Raw genomic sequence first — 12,110 nt, forward strand, 5'->3', positions numbered from 1 at the left:
TCATTTTACAAGTATTTTCTTTGCCTAGACAACTTGTAGAGGGAAGGTAGTACAAAAATAAATATAATAAAGAAGAAACTTGAAATGCTACATTTTAACGAATTCTTTCAATCAAATGTAAATTGTAAATTCAATTATAATAGTAGTAACAACTTCATAAAAATTATTCTTGCATTTAGCCTGGCATTTAGCATTTATTTCTTCATGTACCTGGTCTTGTTCCAAATTACAGGGTCCTGATTACAGATTAAATGAGAAAGGATGTAAGAGAAGGACAGAAAACTCACTGAGGGGGTGCTTGACAACTACTCAACAACTATTAGATACCGTTTCTGCTTTTCTGCTAAAACAACATTCTGGGGCAAAGTTCTAGTCTGCAACAGAATTTTCTATTACTTGTATTCTAACCTACCTGAGTGAAACAGTTACTTTAAAAATTAAAATATTTACATTTTAAAAAGACATTTCAAAAAAATTTACAGCTACATGAAAGGAGAAAAAAATGGATACTTTTGGTATCTCATGATCTTTAAGTTATGTCTGTCTTCATGGATTTTGATAGCTTACATTTGGCCCAGTTTTCATTTCATCTTAGCTAACACCCCGAACAGAAAACACAGTGAGTAGGTAAAAAAAATGGTCTGTGAACCATAATAAATGGATTTCTGCCAATGACAGGTCATGATACAGAAAAAAATCTGTGATGACCCTCTTTCCTCTACACTCATTTATCTCTTCCTAGTGTCCACTGATAGATTCTTGCTGTATGATTTATTGCAGAAAAACACCACCTAGAAATGGGCTTTTGATAAAATTGTTCAAGGATTCCTGGACAATAAATCCTAATCTTAACATGCAATGCTGCAGAATGTTTCACCTTTCTTATGCTATAAATAAAATATGCCAAATGTGATAATAAATCCATACATTTAAGCACTATCTATGTAGTTTAGGAAATAAAGTCATAGTATGTACGCCTGATGTTAATAGCAGCTCTAAGCCTGAGGATATTGATGGCAGTATTTGTGCATTTGCCATCCAAATTTTTAGCACTCTACAATGCGTATAAAATTTCATGGCTTTTATCTGCCTGGGAAGGCTGGCTCTGCAAAGAGCATATGTAGGTTAGGCATAATCAGTTTCTGGTGGCTTGAATTGAAAGAGATGTTTCCTGAACACAGACAACTCGCTTTGGCAGACAGCTGAAATTTTGAGTTCATGCAGAGACCTTTCTTCGTAATTAATCATCTACTGGAGGAAGTGATGAGAGGCTCAGTCACCTTATTGTGACCCCACTAGTGACACAGGGTGTTAAGCATCTGAATCCTGGTATTTAGGCTTCTTCTCACAAGCTCAAGGACAGGTATCTGACCTCCATGTGTTAGAAGGGTGAGGGAGCCAATCTCTACTGGTTTGCTTTGATCTTATTTGCTCCTCACTGTGTGGAAATCTAAGGACTGATTTTAATTACTGAGCTTCTAAAGCTTATAAACTATTGTCAGCATCCATGTAGTTAAAAACATGGAGGCAAGACCTTAATCTAGCTCTGGTTTCTCAATCTTGGCACTATTGACATTTGGGGCTGGATAATTGTTTGTTGTGGGGGGCTGTCCTGAGCGTTACAGGATGCTTAGCAGCATCCCCCACCTCTGCCTTGTAGATACCAGTATCCTCTCCAACTTCCCAGTTGTGATAACCAGATGTCTTCTGCAGGGCAACATTTTCCCTGGTTGAAAACTACTGATCAAGCCTGTAAGAAATATGTTAACAAGAGCTGTGATATTAAAGAGGACAAAATTATTTGCAGAAAAAGGAAAAAAGAGTCAGTTCAAAAGTAAAAGTTCCTGAGTTTTGGAATGAGAGCAAGTTGGCTTTTATTTTAGAGGGAGTCGAAACATTTGTGGAATGATCTTCCTAGTTTCATGCCCAAAGAAAAGGAAAAGTCCCATAAAATGCTGGTGATTTGGCCAGTTGCTAAGAAATCATGTGTTAAATACCGCTCTTGTGTAATCATTTACATTGAACCTGACAGAATTAGGATACAGACATAAAAATAGTGTGTACTTGAAAAGGGTAACCACACTAGAAAGAAAGAAATGGAAATCAGAATCAGAGAACCTAAGAGAAGTTTTTTCTTCAACAAATTGAAAGTGGAGAAATCCATTATATCATGTGTAGCTTTCTCTGTGTCCTCAGATATTTATTGAAGGTCAAAGACAGAGATGCCTAATGGGTTATGATTATGTGAAATGAAGTGAGAAACAATGTTTTATAACAGCAAACACTTTTTATAGTGACAGTGTATTATGTTCACTAAAACATCTTACAGCTGCCTTTTTCCAGTATCCATGGCTCAAAGCAGGAAAATAATATGTTATTCAAAAAATACATAGAAATTGGGGGTGTGACTTGTTCAGAGCCAAGGCTCTTGTCTCAAGACCTAAGAAAATTTCCCACCATGCTTCATCCAACTTGAATAACCATTTACTCTAAAAAAAATTACTTGCTTCTTTCACATCACTTTTTCCCATCTCAGTTCTGAAAAAAAAAACCAGTTATATTTTAGTGATAAAGAATTTATGAACATTTACATTAGGGCTCCCATATTTGTGAGCTTGAAAATACCTTTACAATGCCAAAAGTATGTGAGAGTCTTCCAAATAATAATAATATTAGTGATGCCTTTTACGTCCCTAGTTACTAAAGTAAAACAACAAGCTGTTATCAATTCAATAACACTTTGTAAATGAACTTGTATTTTATCAACCACAGTAGCATCTACATAAATTTTTAAAATAAATAGAACATAAGCACGAGTATTATCTACGTAGGATAAAGCTTATTGGCTGGAGGCCCTTTGCAACAATTCCACCTAGCCTACAGTTTGGAGCACAGGACATTTTCTTGATGTGCTTTTTACATTAACTTGCTCCTTATATTAACGTGCTTCTTGTTTGGAACTTGCATATATAACTTGCTTCTTCTATTAACGTGCTTCTTATATGGAAAACCTTATGAAACTGTAGGAGATGTTCTCAGGCTCTGCCCATATGCCTCTGGGTCCTCACCATTGGGTGCACATCAACTCTTCACAGCCAGCATCTTCTCTCCTTGTCAGAGGAAGACTGCCATCATGTCCTGTGTGACAGAGAACCAGAGTTTCCTGAAAATTGATGTTCCCTTGAGACTGACCAGTGTGGAAGTATAAATGCCCAGCTCCCCAGTCCTAGATAGGAACAACTCTGAGGTATAATCTAACTGACTCCAGATCGCCACTGTAGAGCTGAACCTAAGTTAGATTTTCTAGGATTGTACTTGATATTGCACCTTTGTATAGCTTCCTTCCCTTCCACAACTTCCTGCTTCTTGAGACATTCCTAATAAATTACTTCCACAAAAATTGGTATCTCAGGATCTACTTCTTTGCAGCCCAGCCTAAAATAGATATGATGTAGATTTTAATATTACTGTTTATTCATGCCCCTTGTGGAGCATGTAGTGTAGTGGGACACACACATTCACTGCTCTATCTTAGGACTTAACACAGGCTCAGCACAATGCACACGCACTATGTGGTGGATGAAGATTAATGCATGCAGACACATAATAGAATAAAACCTAAACTTATCTTGTAGTTGTACAACCCTGCAACTCCTGTCTTTCCGATCTCACCCCTTAGCATCCTTCGCTTCACATGCTTTGCTCCAGCTGTACCAGCTTGTCTCTGCTTCCTCAGTCTTGCCAAGTACTCCCCTGAGCCCACATGCCCCATGGGCTTTTCTCCTTGCATGAAAATCTCTTCTTCCAAATCTTTGCTTGGCTACTTCCTTATAGTTTAGCAAATGGCATTTCTCCACTGAGGCCTACCCTGACCTGTCTCACACAGTCCCGTGTAATTTTCTTGTTACCACTAAGCAGTATCAAATATTTCCAACAGGGCACAATAGTTTATGCGTGTAATCTCAGCATTTTGGGAAGCCAAGGCGGGAGGATCGCTTCAGCTCAGGAGTTCAAGACCAGCCTGGGCAACACAGGGAGACCCTGTCTCCACAAATAATAATAATAATAATAATAATAATAAAACTTAGCTGAGTGTGATGGTGCATGCCTATAGTCCCAGCTAATCAGAAGGCTGACATGGGAGGATAGCTTGAGCCCAGGAGGTCAAGGCTGCAGTGAGCCATGATCGTGTCACTGCCCTCCAGCCTGGGCGACAGAGGGAAAAAAGAAAAGGCGGATATTTTCTTGTTTATTTGCGTCCTTGTTTATTGCCTATTTTTCCCAAAAGAATGCTTGTCCCATGTGCACAGGAGTCTTGTAAGCCATGATCACCAAATTCACCCTACTGTCTAGACTGCTTCTAGATGACAGTGAACACTCAAATATTGGTGGAATGCTAAAGAAACCAAATACATATGTTAATTATAAGATGTAAGGTGCTAGTAAGGCAATAGAACATTGTCATAGAGAATAGCAAGGGGAGATCTATAAGACAGTTAAGAATTCACTCAGAAAGTAACATTTAGGCTAAAGCAAGTGCTACTAGGAAAAGGGTGTGCACAGGCTGAAAGAGAAAACAAACTTTTTTCATTTAGGGGACTCAAAGGAAGCTGTATGATTGGAGTGTAGTAAGCAGAGGAGAGAATAGAGAAGTAAGAGGAAGCATGTCTTGCACAGCAGAGGTTGGCACTGTGAGGTAAATCTGGCCTGAAATATGCTTTGGTAAATACAATTTTACTGGAACATAGACATGCTCATTTTTTCATGTATCATCTATTGTTGTTTTCTCACTAATAACGCAGAGCTGAGTAGTTGCAACAGAGATTGTCCTTTCGCCCATCAAGCCTAAAACATTTACAGTATGGCTTTTACAGAAAAGATTTACCAACCCCTAGGACCTTGAGGCTAAGGGAAGAAGCTTGGAGTTTTGTTTTAATGCAATGTGTGGCTGTTTTCAAACATGTCTGCAAATTCTGTGAAATTCCTTCCTTTTAAAGGTGAATGTCTTTTCCCTTGGAATCTGAGCTCTGTGACTTCCTAATATTAGAATAGAGAAAAAGCGACACTATGTGAGTTTCCAGGCTCAGGCTTTAAGAAATTAGCAACTTCTACTTTGTGTGTGTTCAAACCCAGCTTCCATGTTGTGAGGAAGACCAAAGGGCCCATAGGCAGTCTGTAGGGTGAGGCTCACGTGGGGGCCAAGAGCCAGCACAAACTTGCCGGCCTCGTAAGGCAGCCCTCTGGAACGTAGGTCTTTTAGCCATTAGCAGAGCCATCCACTTTATACCATGTTGAGCAAAAAGGAGCTCTTCTTACCCAAATTGTAGATTTGTGAGCAAAATAAATACTTATTGTTGTTTTTAGCCACTATGTTTTCAGACATTTTATTAGGCAGCAGTAAGAACCAGAACAAATGGGAAAGCATTAATGTCATTTCCTTTATATAGTCTCATATTTCGCTCACATAGGTAATGTAAAACCAGCTAATGTTTATCCAGTCTCTCTGTTTTCCTTTCAAAGTATCTTTCAACTGATTACACAACTTCACTCATTCCACAAATAATTTAGTGTCTACTATATGCAGTAGTCTTCATCATAAATATTCATTGCTTGGTAGTTTGATATTTGAACGGGGTATTTGGTTTGAGAGTGAAAGACCATAATGCCAGTACTTCTATCAGTACAAAGGAATATGTATCTAAATAATTATTTACACAAAATGATTTTTCCGTTCTTGACTTTTAATTGTAAAATTTAGTAACCCTTTTTCTGTCATTTTCTAAAATTTCACAAAACAGTTTAGTGATAATTGCAGAATTCTCATTAATAGGTAAAGCTGGCACTTCATAAATATCAAATTATCATTCTATTTATGAGTCAGCCATTTTCCTTTAAACACATACACTTAGTGCCAGTTTTTTCTTAATATATAAAAATTCAATAATTACAAAGAGAATTGGATGTTAAAATTAGTACCTGAACATGAGGAAAGTGAGAGTTCCACCTGTTGTCCCATTTGGAAATCTGGCCCGGTACTCTGAAGTAGAATAGATATAGAAAAAGTGGATGGAAAAATTTCTTTCATACTATGCAAATATTCAGTCTAGGAAGAAAACTACGTTATCTGCCTGTCTATTAAGAATAAAAATCACTGGGCTTCTTTTCCAATCTTTTTATTGTCCAAGCCACAATCATGGGGCAGGTTACAAAAAAAAATAATTTTCTGCCAACTTTATGGGTCAAACTCTGAGTAAGGCTGAGATAATTTATGGTGGAGAAAATGACTGCATCTGGAATCTCTAGTTGAACCTGCCACATGACTGAGCTAGTTTTTATAAAGAAGCTAGAAATCTGGCGCCATGGTAAATGAAGAAAATGAGTGTAATCACTTAACAAGCTTGCAGCTTTGGATCCTGATGTTTGGAACTGAATGAAACATCGTAAGGAAAGAATAGCAGGTAGGAACATTGAATATCTAAGCACTACCACAGCTGCACATGCCAAACAAGTCAAAACAAGCAAATATCCAAGGATATGGAGGAAAGTGAAATACACAATCATGAGATTATGAGTTCAAAAGGTAAATTCTGTCTGTTTACACGAGAATGGTTGATGAGGTGGCACCCGGAGGGATATGACATTGGCCGGTAAGGGAGCAGTTCCTGGTGCACCAGAGTAGTCTCACTTTGATCACAAGCACACACCTATATGGATAAAATGGGGATGTGATATTAAATAGCTCACCCAAGGTAATACCATAACAAGTGTTAGAGGAAGGTTTTGAAACCAGATCTTGTAACATTAAAGCTAAGTTTTTTGGCTGGGCGCGGTGGCTCATTCCTGTAATCCCAGCACTTTGGGAGGCCGAGGCAGGTGGATCATGAGGTCAGGATATCAAGACCATCCTGGCCAACATGGAGAAACCCTGTCTCTACTAAAAATACAAAAATTAGCCAGGCGTGGTGGCATGAGCCTGTAGTCCCTGCTACTCAGGAGGCTGAGGCAGGAGAATCGCTTAAACCCAGGAGGCGGAGGTTGCAGTGAGCCCAGATTGTGCCACTGTATTCCAGCCTGGGCAACAGAGTGAGACCCTGTCTCAAAATAAAAATACTAGGTTTTTTGTTTTTTTAATGATACTGTGGTAGGGAAAATAATGCCCCCCGCCCCATAAGATCCCCACATTCTAATTCCTAGAATCTGTGAATATGTTCGTTTATATGACAAAAGGGACTTTGTAGATTTGATTTAACAAGTTGGAGACAGGGATAATATCCTGGATTCTCTGGGTGGGTCCAATATAATAACAAGGACACTTATAAGGAAAAGAGAGCAACAGGAGAGTCAAAGAAGGAGACGTGACAAGGAAAGAGAACAGAGACACAAATTTGATGCCATGCTATTGGCTGTGAAGATGGAGGCAGGAGCGTGATCCAATAAATGCAGGAGACTTCTAGAAGCTGGAAAAGGCAAGGAAGTGGATTCTATCCCAGAGCCTCTGAAGGGAATGGGCCCTGCTCATACCTTGAATTTGGGCCAGTGAAACTCAGCTTGGACTTCTGACCTCCAGAACTGTAAGATAATAAATTTGTGTTGAGGTAAGTCACTAAGTTTATAGTGATTTGTTATAGCAGCAATCGGAAATGAATATAGCTGCCATTGCTTCTTCCAGATGTTTATCACTACAAATTATATTGATTAATAAAATGATTGAACATCTCAGGTTACAGAGTGGAGTGTTAAAACATTCTTATGATGATATTACAAAGCATTTGTACCTCTATCATAGCTTTCACCCCTCGTACTGAAAACTCTGATGAAGTGCTTGCATTCTCTTCTAGCTCTATAACTTAATGTTCTGTACCTCAGCATCTATAAAATGTATATAAGTATAAATTAAATGTATAAAAAACTGCATTTGTGTTGTTTAACGGTTACATGAGACCATCCATGAGAAGTACTTGGTACACACTTGTGACTTATTTTTAAGGTTAAGGTTAGGGAGCAGAGATCAGAAAATGACATTCCAATCAACTGTAATGGAACAAGAATGGTATTGGATGCACAGAAGATGACGAGCATGATTTGCAAAATGGGATAAAAGAGGATTCTGGAATGAATTTGAATGAAGTCTATTCTCCAACCCATACTGTTAAGGAGTTTCTATTAAATTCTTCACCCTATTATGGGTCATTCTAATGAATTGCTTTTGTAGTTTGTTGAATAAAATTGCAGTTTTGTTAACAGTATAGAAAATGAATATAATTCTTATTCCATGCTATGGGTTCAGTCATTCCCAATATTTCTGAAAGAATACCTCATGTAAATGTATTCACTTTTATCAAAGGAATAAATGTAAGAATGTTAGAGGCCACTTCCTAGGGGTTACCATGGCTCAGACATCCCTGACCTCCCAGGAAGAGAGCAAAAAATTGGAAAGGAGGCAGTGGTAATCAAGGCAGTTACTCTCTCTCCGTCCCTATCCTGGAAGCAGTCCACAACAGCCTCCTGTTATCATGCAGACATCCCTGGATGGAGTCATGCATTCAACATAGGCAGATATCACCATGATAAGGTTGAGACCTTACCAAGATTAACTGGTAGGCAGTTGAAAGCCAAAATGGGACAAATATTGGGCTTATAAAGTAAAAGAGGAAGGAAGACTTGGTTATGAAGTATAAAAGGTGAGCACTATGGGCTTCTGTAATTGCTGAAGACAAGCCTCTGACTCGTCTTCCAATAAAGGGTAGACCAGGTCATGGCCTCTCTCCACTGCCTCTGAAGTCATTATCCAAACAACCATGCTCCAAATCAAACAACCAGTAGCTCCAACTCAAGAGTCCTTTAGATTTACACAATCAATATCTGAAAGAATTCAAAATCATTGCCTGCTAGAGTAATCTGAAGAATTAGTGAAGACTCTTGAATTAGAATATATTTTCTTCCTAATAAGAGATGTAAATTGGGTCATGAAATGCAAGTGTTTAATCATGAAAACATTAACTAATAAATTCCAAAGACTCACCCAGAAGTCCACTCCTTAATGATGAAAATAAGCACAGAAACACAGATAAGGATTACAGCACATTGTAGGAAGGATTACAGCACATTACTAGGAAGTAGTACGTGCACCAAGGGAAAATAAGATAAGTCATGGCAAGTCATGCACATGACCAGGAGAGGACAACAAAATAAGAGTGGATGGGTTGCACACACTCCATCCCAGAAGAACAGAAAATTTCTTCCTGAGAAAATCTGTGACAGTCAAAATCAAGTCTTATAAATGGATTCTAGGGTCTCTTGTTATTTTATGTGTAGAAGAGGGACTTCAGCATCCTCTAGTCTAGGAGTTTCCAAACTTAGCTGCTTATCCAGATCCACCCAGGACACGTCTTAAATTCCAGATTTAGAGGACCTCATACCAGAATCTCTTTGGATGGACTCTCAAACCTGCTGGTTTGGGAGTCAAGCTTCTGGTCCAGGGCCTTTTGGCTGCAATGGCTGTTGGGTTTTGAAACATTAATATTGAGATGTGTAAAGGATGCTACAGCAAACACCCACACACTTGCCACTCCAAATCATCAAATAATAACTCTAAAAAATATTTACTTCCATATATTTTAACACCTTATTTTGAAATAAACACTTTTGCAAGTAGAATACATGGAAAACCTTTTTTTTAATTTAAATATTTAAAGTTCATCAGAAGTTGAAAAACAAAATCTTCCCATAAGTCTCAAACAACCAGATTGAGATCCTAATTTTAGCCTTTTTGCCAATTGAATAATTCATGACAAAGTTTAAACAATGAGATACCCTATAGCAAAAGCAAAGCAATGTTGGCATCATACCTTTCTTATACCTTCATCCCCACCCCCACAACACTAAACATTAAGCCAAAAAAAAGCACATTTACAAAGTTATTATTTTTAACAATAAAGTTGTTTTTAAAATAAAGTTATTATTTTTAACTTTATATTTTGAAATAATTATAGATTAACAGAAAGTTGCAAAAACCATTGCAGAGAGGTCTCATCTATTTTCCACCGAGTTTACCCTCAAGGTATCATCTTATATAACATCTCGCGTAACTGTGGTATAATATCAAAACCAGGAAATTGATGTTGGTAAAATCAATAGACAGTATTCAAATTTTACCAGGTTTACATGCACTCATTTGAGTGTGTATGGTATGTGTGCAATTTCATGCAATTTCAGCATCTGCATAGGGTCAGGTAGTCATCATCACAATCAAGGAACTGTTCTATAATCACAAAGATCCTTCTTGTTACCCCTTTAGAATCATACCCACCCTTTAGAATCTCCTCACCCTTCTTCCTAAGTCCCCCATCTCATCCCCAACCACTGGCAACCACAAATCTGTTCTACATCTCTTTAACATCATTTTGAAATTGTTGTATAAATGGAATAATAAGGTAGGTAACCTTTCGAGGTTGGTTTCTTTCGCCCAGTATAATTCCCTTGAGATCCTTCTAAGTAGTTGCATGTGTCAATTGTTTGTTTATTTGTGTTGTGAAGTAGTGTTCCATGATATGGATGTATCATAGAGTGCCTAACTATTCACCCACTGAAGAACAGCGGATTATTTCCCGTTTTTGGCAATTGCAAATAAAGCTGCTATGAACATTCATGTACATATTTTTGTGTGGACAGAAGTTTACATTTCTCTGGGATAAATGCCCAGGAGTGTTATTGTTTGGTTGTATGGTAAGTATATGTTTATATTTTTTTAAAACTGCCAAACTCTTTTCCAGACAGGCTGTAGCCGTTTATGTACCCACCAGCAAAGTTTGAGTAATTGAGTTTCTTTGCTTCTTCACCAGCATTTGGTATTGTCACTATTTTCATCTTAGCTGTTTTAAATGGTGTGTGGTGGCATCATTTTCTGGTCTTAGTTTGTGTTTCCCTGATGGCTGTTGATGTTGATATACATATTGCCATATGTATATCTTCTTTTGTGAAATGTTCATTCATATCTTTAGCACATTTTCTAATTGGATGGTTGTTTTTTCACTGTAGAGTTTGGAGAGTTCTTTATATATGCTAGATATGAATCCTCTGTTGTTATGTGGCTAGCAAATATTTTCCCCATGGGTAGCTTGTCTTGTCATACTCTTAACAGAACCTTTATAAAACAAAAAGTTATAATTTTTATAAAGTCTAATTTATTATTTTTATTTTCATTTTATGGAGCCTGATTTTTATATTATACCTAAGAACTCTTTGCCTAGCTCTAGGTTCTGGAGATTTCTTTGCATGTTTTCTTCTAAAACTTCTATAGTTTTACATCCTACATTCAAATCTATGATACACACTGAGTTAATTTTTGTATAAGGTATGAGGTTTAGGTTTATTCAGCACCATTTAGTAATAAGATTCTCTTTCCTCCACTGAATTGCTTTTGCATCTTTGTCACAAATCAGTTGACCATGCGTATGTGAGTCTACTAGCCTTTCAACATCAGTTTTAGAATATACACTATATATACAGAAAGCCTTGCTGGGATTTTGATAGTAATTGCATTAAATATATGGATTAATTTGGGTTAGAATTGACATCTTTAATGTGTAGAGACTTCTGATCCCATGAGCTCAGTATATCTGTCTATTTATTTATAGCTTGTTTTATTTCTTTCATCAGTGCTATGTAGTTTTCAGCATGCCAGTCCTGTACATGTGTAGTTAGATTTTTTTTTCCTAAGTATTTCACTTTTTAAAATCATTGTAAGTGGTTATGTGTACTTACTTTGACTTTCTGTGTGTTCATTGCTAATGTATAGATATTCAATTGATTTTCGTAGGTTGATCTTGTATTCTGTGACCTTGCTGAACTTCTTCAAGTTTTGTGTAGATTGCTTGTAATTTCTATATAAACTATCATGTTATCTGCAAATAGGAAAAGATTGATTTCTTCCTTTCCAATCTTCATGTGTTTGATTTCTTTTTCTTGCCTTGTTGAACAGGCTAGAACTTTCATCACTCTGCTAAATAAAAGCATTGTTTAATTAATGTATAATTTAAAAATATTTTACTTTCTCAGGCAGCAAACATTGGAACTCTTTAAATAGCACTCAAATCATGTGAACCAAGACT

The 12,110-nt window shown here is 37.2% G+C and overlaps 1 long non-coding RNA gene across 8 annotated transcripts in view; it reads right to left on the minus strand.

Moving 5' to 3' along the window:
* LOC112134369 (uncharacterized) overlaps positions 1–12,110 on the minus strand; it is a 305,398-nt gene that overhangs the window by 59,574 nt on the left and 233,714 nt on the right. For 5 of the 8 annotated variants that reach the window (XR_008527002.2, XR_008527003.1, XR_008527004.2 and 2 more), the window contains 3 exons: positions 7,522–7,569; positions 5,977–6,037; positions 133–3,138 (listed from right to left, as the gene is read on the minus strand). The exons of 2 other annotated variants lie outside the window; for them this stretch is intronic. This is a non-coding gene — a long non-coding RNA (uncharacterized LOC112134369). Of the gene's footprint in view, positions 1–132; positions 3,139–5,976; positions 6,038–7,521; positions 7,570–12,110 lie in introns of those variants that run through there. One more of the 8 variants, XR_008526996.2, reaches the window with a different exon arrangement.

The sequence above is a fragment of the Pongo abelii genome, chromosome 6, assembly GCF_028885655.2.
Source record: "Pongo abelii isolate AG06213 chromosome 6, NHGRI_mPonAbe1-v2.0_pri, whole genome shotgun sequence".
NCBI lineage: Eukaryota > Metazoa > Chordata > Mammalia > Primates > Hominidae > Pongo > Pongo abelii.